General features: G+C 37.1%; 1 pseudogene; it reads left to right on the top strand.

Moving 5' to 3' along the window:
* The first annotated feature begins 7812 nt into the window (after positions 1-7812).
* LOC130945963 (receptor-like serine/threonine-protein kinase SD1-8) lies at positions 7813-10908 on the top strand (annotated as a pseudogene).
* Positions 10909-12509: the final 1601 nt, after the last annotated feature.

Below are 12509 nucleotides of genomic sequence, written 5' to 3' on the forward strand. Positions count from 1 at the left end.
ACACAACTTGCTTAGTGTTAGTCAATTGTGTGATTTGGGTTTTGAAGTTATTTTCAAGAAACTTGTTTGCTTAGTGGTTTGTGAGAAAACTAGGGATGTTCTATTTGAAGCTAAAAGATGTAATAATGTGTATGGATTAACTCTTGAGGATTTAAAGGAACAAAATGTAACATGCTTTACCTCTCTTGAATCTGAAAAATGGCTTTGGCATAGAAAGTTGGGTCATGCTAGCATGTACCAAATTTCTAAGCTAGTCAAAAGGAATTTGGTTAGAGGAATTCCGAACATCAAGTTTGATAAGGATCTTACTTGTGATGCTTGCCAATTGGGTAAACAAGTAAAATCCTCTTTTAAATCAAAAGATGGAATCTCAACCAAAAGGCCATTGGAAATGTTACATATTGATCTTTTTGGTCCTACTAGAACTCAAAGTTTGGGAGGTAAACACTATGGTCTTGTGGTGGTTGATGATTACTCTAGATTTGGTTGGGTACTTTTTCTTACTCATAAGAATGATGCATTTTATGCCTTCTCCACACTTTGTAAGAAAATTCAAAATGAAAAGGATTTGAAAATTGCCCATTTGAGAAGTGATCACGAAAGAGAATTTGAAAATCAAGATTTTGAAAAATTCTGTGATGACTTAGGGATTTCTCACAATTTTTCATGCCCTAGAATCCCCCAACAAAATGGGGTGGTTGAAAGAAGGAATCGTAGCCTTCAAGAAATGACTAGGGCCATGCTATGTGATAATGAAATTCCCAAATTTTTATGGGCTGAAGCTGTGAACACAGCATGTTATATTTTGAATAGAACAATCATTAGAAAAGGGTTAAAGAAAACTCCTTATGAGCTATGGAAAGGAACCTCTCCAAATCTTAAGTATTTTCATGTTTTTGGATGCAAATGTTTTGTGCTAATAATAAAGAAAATCTTGGAAAGTTTGATCCAAAATCCTATGAAGGAATGTTTGTTGGATATTCCACCACAAGCAAGGCTTATAGAGTTTATCTCAAGGAGCATAGGACAATAGAGGAATCCATACATGTTACCTTTTGTGATTCTAACTTAATTCCCAGTACTGTGATAGATAATGATTCAGATGAAGAAGGAGCCGGAACAAGCAAAGAAAATCCCAAATCTGTCCAGAATGAAGAATCTGCCAGTCCAATTTTGTCTCGTCAGATTGAAGGAGAAACTTCCAATTTGTCTCCTGAGCAGGGACGAGAAACTGAAACAGTGAGACCACCAGAAGTTCATCAAAGCTCAACACCTGTCCGAAAGCCTAGAGAATGGAAGTCTATGAAGGGTTATCCTCATGACTTCATCATTGGTGATCCCTCTCAAGGAGTAACAACAAGATCATCCACCAAAAGGCCAACCGAACCTAGCAATCTTGCTCTCTTGTCACAAATAGAGCCCAACAATGTCAAACAAGCTCTTGAGGATCCATCATGGGTCAAAGCAATGCAAGAGGAGCTTGCTCAATTTGATAAGAATAAGGTTTGGACATTAGTACCTCATCCGGATGGTAAGAAGGTAACGGGTACTAAGTGGGTTTTTAAAAATAAACTTGGTGAGGATGGACAAGTTGTTCGTAACAAGGCTAGATTAGTGGCCCAAGGTTACGATCAAGAAGAGGGTATTGATTTTGATGAGTCCTTTGCTCCGGTAGCGAGAATGGAAGCAATTAGGTTGCTTCTTGCCTATGCTGCCCATAAGGGTTTCAAAATGTTTCAAATGGATGTTAAGTGTGCCTTCCTTAATGGTTTTATTGATAGGGAAGTGTATGTGGCTCAACCCCCCGGTTTTGAACATAAAGAATTTCCAAATCATGTTTTTAAATTAACTAAGGCTCTTTATGGTCTTAGACAAGCTCCAAGAGCTTGGTATGAGAGGCTTAGTGCCTTTTTGTTGGAAAATCATTTTCAAAGGGGAACCACCGACACTACCTTATTCATTAAAACATCTAATGATGATATCCTTCTTTTTCAAGTTTATGTTGATGACATTGTATTTGGTTCGGCCAATGTTTCCTTGTGTGAAGAGTTTGGAAAACTCATGACTAGTGAGTTTGAGATGAGTTTAATGGGAGAGCTTACTTTCTTTCTTGGCCTCCAAATTAAGCAAACTCCTAGTGGTATTTTTATTCATCAAGGAAAGTATGCAAAAGAACTTATCAAAAAGTTTGGCCTAGAAAATTCCAAATCAATGGGCACTCCTATGCATCCCAATACTAAACTTGAAAAGGATGATGATGGCCAAGATGTGGATGAAACAAGGTATAGAGGAATGATAGGTTCACTCATGTACCTTACCTCCTCTAGACCGGATATAGTCCAAAGTGTGGGTGTATGTTCAAGGTTTCAATCACATCCAAAAGAATCCCACCTTACGGCTGTTAAACGCATCATTAGATACATTAAGGGAACTTGTAATTATGGATTATGGTATCCTAAATCTGATGACTTTTGTGCAGTAGGGTTTTGTGATGCAGATTATGCGGGAGATCGGGTGGATAGGAGGAGCACCTCCGGCATGTGTTGCTTCCTTGGAAGCTCACTCAACATGTGGTCAAGCAAGAAACAAGCCACAGTGGCTCTATCCACTGCTGAAGCCGAATACGTTTCCGCATCTGCTTGTTGCTCACAATTAATTTGGTTAAAAACACAATTGGAAGATTACAAATTAAAAATAAATAGTATACCCTTATTTTGTGATAATATGAGTGCTATAAACATTTCAAAAAATCCTGTTCTGCACTCAAGAACTAAGCACATTGAGATAAAATATCATTTTATTAGGAAACATGTGCAAAAGGGTACTATTGATATTCAATTTGTAAAATCTGAAGACCAAATTGCTGATATATTTACAAAACCTCTCTGTGAAGACAGATTCTGTACCTCGAGAAAAAGTTTGGGAATGTTTGATTTAAGTTTCATTGAAAATCTGTGAATTTGTGACTCTGTTCAGTTTTGCTCGTAGGATTGGACGAGATAAAAATAATGGCACAATGGAAGAGCTGTGGTCAAGGGGGAGGCAACGCAGAATTCAAAATTTTATGGGCCCCGCCAAAATTCCATGACCCCACAATAACAGTTTTGTTACTTATCTCTCCATACAAATAAAAATCTTCTTCCTTGTGTCACCATATCTTCTTGGAAGTGGTTAGTGTCAAATCAAATCCTACTCTCCATCTAATCCCTTGATTTAAGGCAACCACTTTTCAGTTTTAGATTTCAAAAGTTAAAAAGGAAATCATCTTTTTGGGTAATAACCACCCCATAATGGTCATTAACCGCCCACTAATGATCATTATTTCCATCATTCTCTCTCTCCAAGCCTCATTTAATGCGTCACCCACCTTGCTTCTCTCCCACTCAACTCGGCTATCAACCCTTTCATATTTCATTCCTTCATTACCATGAAAAAGAAAACCGCGCCAAGAAAGAGTGAAAGAATTCTTTTATCTCAAAAACCATCAACGCCTCAAACCCACACTCACATTCACATTCATTCAACCTCATCATCTTCTCTTTCACCACCGTCCAAACAAACAACCACCATGAGAAAAAAGGTGATTGCCCACAAAAGTTCAGGTCGAGGCAAGAACAAGAAGCCCGTAGTTGAAGAAGAAGAGCAAGAGTCTCACACTTCTCCCACTCCTTCACCTCCACCCTCATCACCAAAGAAGTCTACCCCCGGAAAAGGCTCACAAAAGAATCAAGGGTTTGCGCTCAATGACACCACTGAACCTCCAAACTTGGAATCCATGGAATTCCGAGACAAGTATGGCAAGTCTCACTCTCATGTTGATCCAAGCAGATTTAACTCATGCACCTCTTTCGAGTTTCACAAAGAGGTTATGGAGAAACGTCATTTGTGCACCACCTATCTTGTTAGTCTCGAAAATCTCAAGAGCACCAACATTCCCTCTCTGTTTGATCTTCTCAACTGGAAGCCTCTGCTCCTTATCAAAAAGCCAGTGTACCCAGGTCTTGTTCGAGAATTCTATGCTAATATGCGACTCATTGATGGCACCCTTCATTCCTATGTCAAAAGGGTTCAAATAGCCCTTGATGCTGAGACAATTGGAGCGGCCCTGGGCTTCAAGGATGAAGGACCGCGAGCATACATGGTGGAAAAATGGGACACACAAGTCGGCGTTTCCCACAAAACTGTTCTCCAGCACATTTGCACCAACCTTTCCGGATTGCATGGAACCACTCCAACTCACAAAGCTCTTGGACCAGTCAATTCCTTGCTTCACCGAATCATCACTCATATTCTGACTCCCCAAAGCGGCTCACACAACCGAGTAACATTTTCTGACTGTCTCATATTGTTTGCTTTGGTTACCTCTACCCCTATTTCCTTTGGTTACATCATGATTAGGCACATGTGGGATTCTGTTAGAAGCACCAAAAAGGCTAACCTGCCTTATGGTATGTTTTTAACTAGAATCTTTGAGTACTTTAAAGTTGACTTGTTAAATGAGAAGGTAGAAAACGAGGTGTCTACAATCCGAGGAGGAGGAGCAACCAAGGAAACCAAAGGGCGAAAAACTGCATCGGATAGTGAACATGAAGGCAGGCCAGAATCTACCAAAACAATCAGATCCTTCCAACAGATTTTGGGAGAATTCTCAAACATGGCAGACATGATGTTTCGATCTCACAAAGAGGCCCGCAAGCAAGCTTATGAGAATGAGAAAGCATGGAAAAACTGCAAAGAAAGAGTCAACCTGATGCTGGAACATCTTACTAAGGATTTGGGAGATGATAGTGAAGGAGGCGCTGAGGAAGAAGACTTTCATTTATCTGATGATTAGCATTTGTGTTTATTCTGTTTGATATTGGCTCCATTAGGCTCAATCTGTTTTTGTAGGAGCATGACTTGATACTCACTGCTCTAGGAATACTGAGATATACTTTCACTGTTTTATTTTAAATTTTTTTTGCTATGTTAATCACATTTTGTGCAGGTGCCCCATGATGCCAAAAGGGGGAGGAAATTTAGGTTCCAAAATTGAAATTGGAACGAAACAGGGGCTGGAAAAACAGGGGAACAGGGGCTGAAATTTTCACTTTTGAAAATTCATGATTACCCTTGTTCAAAGAATGCATGTTGTTATTACATTTGTTTTAATATGGTCATTGCTGTTTGAACTACATTTTGTTTATCATGATTAGTCTATTTGGCATTTGATTTATAATGATGTTTGATTTATTTTGATGCCTGGTTGTTGATTCATCATTGATAAACTTGTTTGATTGAAAATTTATTTTTGGCAGTTCCTTTAATTTGTGTAAAATATCAAAACTGCCTTGTTTTGTTCTTCAAATATTTTTCATCATGTTGTTTTGCTCTAATATCCTAAACAGGAAAATGTTTGAAAAATATTTGGATACTTTTTGTATGTTTGAGCAGTAAATCAGTTTATGATATCAAATGAGTTTTGATTATCAATTAAAACTGCTCATAAATCAAGCATTTAGCATCATGTATAAAAATGCTAAATAACATTGTTACTTGAAGCTTGATTTAAATGACAGATTAGTGCTTCCCTTGGTAAAACTGCATATATTAAGGGGGAGCCATGTAACATTTTGAAAGGGGGAGAAAATCAAATCAAAGGGAGTATTCCTTACTCAATCTTTTATTTTCTTTCCATTTCAATTTTAATAATGTTTGTCATCAAGGGGGAGATTGATGAGTTTGGAAAACTCTTATTTAATTTTGATGATGAACAAACATTATTGAAATATTAAATTACAAAATTATTAATTTGATCTTAATTCATATTTGCTTAATTAATAATTTTGTTGTGCAGATTTTGTGCTGGGCCAAAACAAAAGAAAATTAACAAAGCCCAACTGTTGCATTATTGTTTCAGCTTTGTGTTTAAAGCTAGTTATAATTGGGCCAGAATAAATATTATTGTTGCAAGCCCAAACAAATGCTTTCTTGTGTGCTTTCCATGCTTGATCCGAAATCAATTTTATCAGGAAAGCAAATGTTATCTAAATGGGCCAGCTTTGATCATAAGCCCAAATTATATTAAGTGATAATAGGTTCCATTCTTGGTCCGAAACAAAAGGAAAAATGAAAGCATAGTGCTTCCAACGGAACCAAGTATTAACCATGTGATGGATTTCAAAATCTATTACATTGTTAATTAATGCATGGGGAACATGAGAGAGAAAAATTCAGCTGAAGTGATTGATGGTTATTATGACTTACACGCCACTCTATGCTAGGGAAGTAAAAGCAAGCTATTCTCATTCAATTTGATCAACCACTTTGTATTGCTTTTCTTTCAGATTTCTTTTATTCTCTCTCATCACACTCTTCTTCTTTCTTCGGTCCTTATCCAGAGAACCATGGATGCTACACCAAGCTACTATCACCGAAAAGAAGGAGTTGCATGCATCAAGACCATCAAGCTAATGATGGCAAGAAAACATACCAAAAGAAAGATGAGCTGTGGCTGAGATTACTACCAAATGTGGTTAGATTTGGTGAGGTAATCTTGAGCCTTTCATGCTCAAAAAAGGATGCTGAAGATTCGGCCAAGAGGGAGATTCTTGAAGCATGGCTTGTCTTCGATTCTGATCAACCACCACAGGGAGTAGCTAGAGTGGCGAAGTGATGGTTGAAGGCAGAGATTGAAGCAGATGAAGTCATTATCATCATGAGGCATCAAGGGCCAGAAATCCATCTTGGAGAGCAAGCCAAGGATGGAGAGCCCGGATTGATGAAGGGTGATGATCAAGAAAGGACTAGAGGTAATTGCATGTTGGTTAATGCATGGTTATCTCTTCTCTCTCTGTGTGGCCGAACCGGTTCTATGTTTGTTGAAGGAGGAAGAAAGTTGGTTCGGTTTTGACTTCAAGTGTGGAGGCTTTCCTCTTCTTTAAAAAGGGGGAACAACCACTGTTTGAAGCAAGGAGAAAATTTGAGAGTGCAAGGCACAGAGTTCTCAGAGCTACCTGAGCTAACAGTTTTCTCTTCTCCTTCAATGTATTCTGTTTTGTAATTTTTCTGTTTAATTTTGTCATGTCTTGAGTCTCATGGTAAAAGGCAAACAAGTGAGGTTTGTATAAAAAAAAAAGCCATAGAGCGGAAAAAGGCAGAGAGTGCAAAATTAAAAGAAAAGCCATAGATGTCTTAGAGGTCCTTTGTTCATCTATGTTGTGTATCATGATTCTGTGGGAATCCCCTTGTAAGTTGGGTTAGCACTTTACAAGTTGTAACAGATTGATTATAGTGAAATTCCATCATGTTTGTGATGGAGACTGGATGTAGGCTACACTGCACTTAGCAGCCGAACCAGGATATATCTTGGTGCAATCTTCTTCTCTTTCTACTCCATTTCTGTTTTCTACTACACAGGAGCAAAAGCCAGAATTATCTCGTGCCAAGTGACGAGACAAAACAAAAAGTCTCGTGGCAAGGGACGAGTCAAAACAGAGTTGCTCGTGTCCAGTGACGAGCAAAAACAGAAAAGTCTCTTCTGAAGGTCAGCAAGTATTAGCTTCAAAAAGGGGGCTAAGATTCAACCCCCCCTTCTCTTAGCCACTGAAACCATCAAAAGGGAATCTTTAGAGAGTCTAATTTTGATGACCAATAAGAATAAAAAATTTAACTGAATTCCTACCTAAGGATGATAATTGTATTAAAAATTTAAAATTAAATTCTATATGACAACACAAAGTCACGTATCACGTATGTATAACATTCAAAGAAGAGCATATAAACAATTCAATGGAAGCCTTTAGCTTTCTCTTATTCTGCTTCTCTCTGCTCATGGCTGTCTCTATTGCAAGAGACACAATCAACACACTGCAATCTATAAGTGATGGTGAGATATTAGTTTCAGCAGATGAAACATTTGCATTGGGATTCTTCAGCCCTGGAACTTCCAAGAACCGTTATGTCGGAATTTGGTATAGCAAAGATCCAACAAAGGCAATAGTATGGGTTGCAAACAGAGAAAAACCCCTCACTGACTCCTCAGGGGTTTTGAAGGTCAAAGACACCGGAATTGTAGTCCTTCTTGACAGTAATAATAGTCTTATTTGGTCATCCAACACGACGCGATCGGGGCGAAATCTGGTTGCAAAGCTTTTGAATTCTGGGAATTTTGTTGTGCAGGATGACAGCAATAGCGACACGGAAGATTTTGTGTGGCAAAGTTTTGACTATCCAGGCGACACAATCTTGCCTGGACGAAGTTGGGAAGAAACTTAGCTACAGGACTAAATCGGAGGACAACATCATGGAAAAGCTCTGATGATCCTTCTCCAGGTAGCTTTAGCTATCAATTCGATATTGATGGATATCCGCAATTAGTATTAAGAGAAGGCACGACAAAAAGATTTCGTTTTGGATCATGGAATGGTATTCAGTTTAGTGGGGCACCTCAATTGAAAAATGAGTCTGTATTCAGATTTAGCATGATTTCTAATGAGGAAGAGGTGTATATTGTATATTGGAGTGTTGATAGTTCAGTTCATCTGAGGCTGCAGATAGCAACGGATGGATTCAGCCAGCGGAGAAGCTGGAGTGGTGGAAATACAGGTTGGACCACAGTTTCGCACATACCGGTGGATGACTGTGATTATTATGGAAAATGTGGACCATATGCTAGTTGTGATACGAACCAATTTCCAATGTGTGGATGCTTGGATGGATTTGTGCAAAATACTATTGATTCATCAAGTGGTTGTGTTAGGAGAACCTCATTAAGTTGCAATAATTCAGATGGGTTTGTGAAGTTTTCAGGGCTAAAATTACCAGACACAAAAGGAACTTGCAATAATTAATGTGTTTGTAGTTTTACAAGAAAAAATACATTAATTGTTTAGTGATCTTATTAATATACATTAAAAATTTCATTAATGAAATACTTTCTAGAAGATTGCACCAACGTACATTATAAATTTATAATGTTAAGGAAAAGTATAAGGAACCAAAAGCTTATCCGCCAAAAACTAAACAAAACTACATTAATTTATATTAATAATTAATTAATTTTAATTTTTTTAAATTCAAAATTTAAAAAATTTTAAATTGATTAAGTAAACCTATAAAAACCTTCCTCTTTTCTCTTACATTAACCTATCTACTTCCAACAATCACAAATTCGAAAAATATATAAAAGAACATCCATTTAATATGAAAAAGAAACATTCTGATACTTAGTAGAAGAAACATCCATATATATTAACTCGTAGAGATTTTGAATTCATTCAAAGGTATTTGGCTGAGTTTTGGCTGATATGCTTTTGGTTCCTAGCTTTACTCTAATGTTAATAATCTGAAGAAGTTTCAACACTCCAAACAAATAAGGAGTATGGAATCAGGTCCCCCAATCCTTTTTCCTTTCTTATATGCTAATACATCCTTAAAACATGAATGTGCTTTATGCATTGGAAAAGTTAGAGAAATGATGCATTGAACAATCAGCTGATTGTCAAATTTTAAATTTATCATCATTTAACAGTTGAGCTTCCAGAAAAACTTTTCCACAAAAATTATATATCTTGCAAAATGGTTATAACTCTATTGAAATAATTATAACTTTCAGGGTATCTTGGAAGATGGACAGGAAATAACTGTCAAGAGGCTTTCGAAGAATTCAAGCCAAGGATTCGAAGAGTTCAAAAATGAAGTTATGCATGTTTCCAAACTTCAACACAGGAATTTAGTAAAGCTACTCGGGTGCTGCCTTCAAGCTGGGGAAAGATTGTTGATTTATGAATTTATGCGCAATAAAAGCTTGGACTTCTTCATATTTGGTTTGATTCCCGCTGAACCATACTCTTCTTTTCATTTAATAATGATTATGCAACTCTTAAAACCTCATTAGAATATTAGTCCAACTCATTTTCTTTAAAATAGATTGTGAGAAGGGAAAGCTACTAGATTGGCTGAAACGTTTTCATATCATCAATGGGATTGCCAGAGGTCTTCTTTATCTTCATCAAGATTCAAGACATAGAATAGTTCATAGAGATCTCAAGGCTGGAAATGTTTTGTTAGATGATGAATTGAATTCTAGAATCTCGGACTTTGGACTAGCAAGAAGCTTTGTAGGAAATGAAAATGAAGCAAATACAATACATATTGTTGGAACTTAGTAAGTGGCTAAGTAGCAATTATATGACATGTTGATAGGAATGAATAAGATCATTTTTTTCTTGATTTGAAATTGTATATTTATGTTTTGTGTAGTGGCTATATATCACCAGAGTACATAGTTGGTGGGCTGTACTCAACAAAATCTGATGTCTATAGCTTTGGTGTACTAATATTAGAGATAGTCAGTGGGAAGCGAAATAAAGGATTCATCGATATTGACCACAACTTTAATCTTCTCGGCAATGTAAGAATTACGTTTTTATTTGCCCCTAATATTTATTTACATTTACTAATCAAGTAGCATCATCTATCTAGGCAAATTAGTCTCATTAGACAAAATCTAATTTTTGTTATTGCAATATCTAAATATCTGGATATATATATACACAGGCATGGACACTTTTAACAGAAGGCAAGTGCTTAGAAATAGTTGATGCATCTATCAGAGACTCAATTAATTTGGCAGAAGTCATACGAACAATTCATGTTGGTCTGCTATGTGTGCAACGAAATCCAGAAGATCGACCAAGCATGTCATATGGGCTTATGATGCTGAGCAGTGAATGGGAACTGCCTCAGCCAAAGAAGCCAGGGTTCTTCATTGAGAGAGATGTGGTTGGTGACAATTCTCCATTAAGCAACAATGAACTCACAGCTACTCACAGCTACTCAGGTTCACCCGCGATAAAATTTGATTCAGAATTTATTCCACAGCAGTCCAATCTCAACATTAATCTCAAGGATGATAATGATAATTGACCAATTCAACATATAATAAATGGCATTTTTTAGAACAATAACAAAATGGTTCAAATAAAATTTGGTACTACTGTGAAGTGTTTGAATTGGAATACTTATAAGTACTATTCAAGGATGGTGTTGAATGTTGATATTTCTTGGTTATGATTCATGCCTCTTTGGTTTATATTCTATGAATGTGGTTGAAGTTGAAAAAAAGTGCATACAAAAATATGAAAAGTACCTAAAAATGAATTCAGAGGAAGGATCAAAGTAAAAGAAGGAATCGTAAGAAAAATATCCCTTCGGTGGATCCTGAATCTAAATAGAAATGAAACTACAACAGACAAGAAAGTACACTCAATGAGGTATAGGTATATGTGTAATACCCGGTCTAACCGAAATTAATTAAATAATGAGTTAAGTAGGAGCGAATATGATTGAAAGATTTGGCAATTGGAATTTGGTGATTTAAATATGATATCTGGATTCAGTGAATTTTTTCGAGTCGGAAGACATAGTTTTCTGCGTAAAAGCGCGTAGTGGAATTTTGATCGTCAGTACCGGCTGAGACCTGTCTGGTACTGCAGCTGAGAAAATTGATTATGAGTAAATAAGTTTAAGAAATGAGGAATTATAATTAGGGGAGGTAGAAATATTTAAAGTGCGATTTGGAGCGCTAATCTTAAAGGTTTTAGCCCAAAATTGGGCCAACGAATAAAAATAAGTGAATTGGGCCTAAGTAGGCCCAAGACCCAACATATATAAACATTAGTTATGAGTATTTCAGCTCATTTTACCCTAAAAGAGAGGGTTGGGGCGCTGAATTGGGAAGAGAGAAGAGAAGAGAGAAAACCTAACTCTCTTTGATCTTCAAATCACCATAACTTGAGCTACAGAGCTCCGATTGACGAGCCGTTTGTGGCCACGCGTCGCTCTTCTCATCCTCTACAATTTTATCTAAGTTTTGTGGTGAGTAATCCACTGTCCTCTGCCCAGTTTTCATTTTCCTCTTCAAATTCGAATTTGGTTTGGGTTTTGAGGAAACCTTGTGATTTTGGTTGTTTAGGAGTGCTCTAGTATGAGCCATGGGTGATATTCATCACAAACTTCAGTGGGTTAAGGTAAGAAACCCTCCAACCCTTGTGAATTGTCATTTTTATGAGCCCTAAGTTGATGTATGTATGTGATATTGGTTATGTTAGTGCATTTGATGGTTTTGGTGCATAATTGGGAGATTGGTATTACTTGAGGAGCTTTGGTGAGGCTTGGGGCTAAGGTTGATAGAGACTTCCAAAGAAGAGGCTCAATTGATTTGGCTACAAGAGGTACGGTTTAAGTTTTATTTAAGTACCGTGTGGTGTGATGAGAATTCCTAGGCTAGATGCCCCTAGGATTAAGTTTGGATTGTGTAAATGGTTGGTGCTAACATGCATAGTTGGTATGTAATGTGAATTAATGATTGGGTTGAGAATTGTGTGGTCTTGTATGCTTGGTGTATTGAGAACTTGATGTATTGGATAATGAGTATTGATTTGTGGTTTATGCATTTAAATTGTGAAATTGGGCCGGAGGCCGTGAATTTTGGGCCGGAGGCCAAAAAGAGGTAAGGAAGGTAAGTT

Source organism: Arachis stenosperma, chromosome 8 (genome assembly GCF_014773155.1).
Source record: "Arachis stenosperma cultivar V10309 chromosome 8, arast.V10309.gnm1.PFL2, whole genome shotgun sequence".
Taxonomy (NCBI): Eukaryota; Viridiplantae; Streptophyta; class Magnoliopsida; order Fabales; family Fabaceae; genus Arachis; species Arachis stenosperma.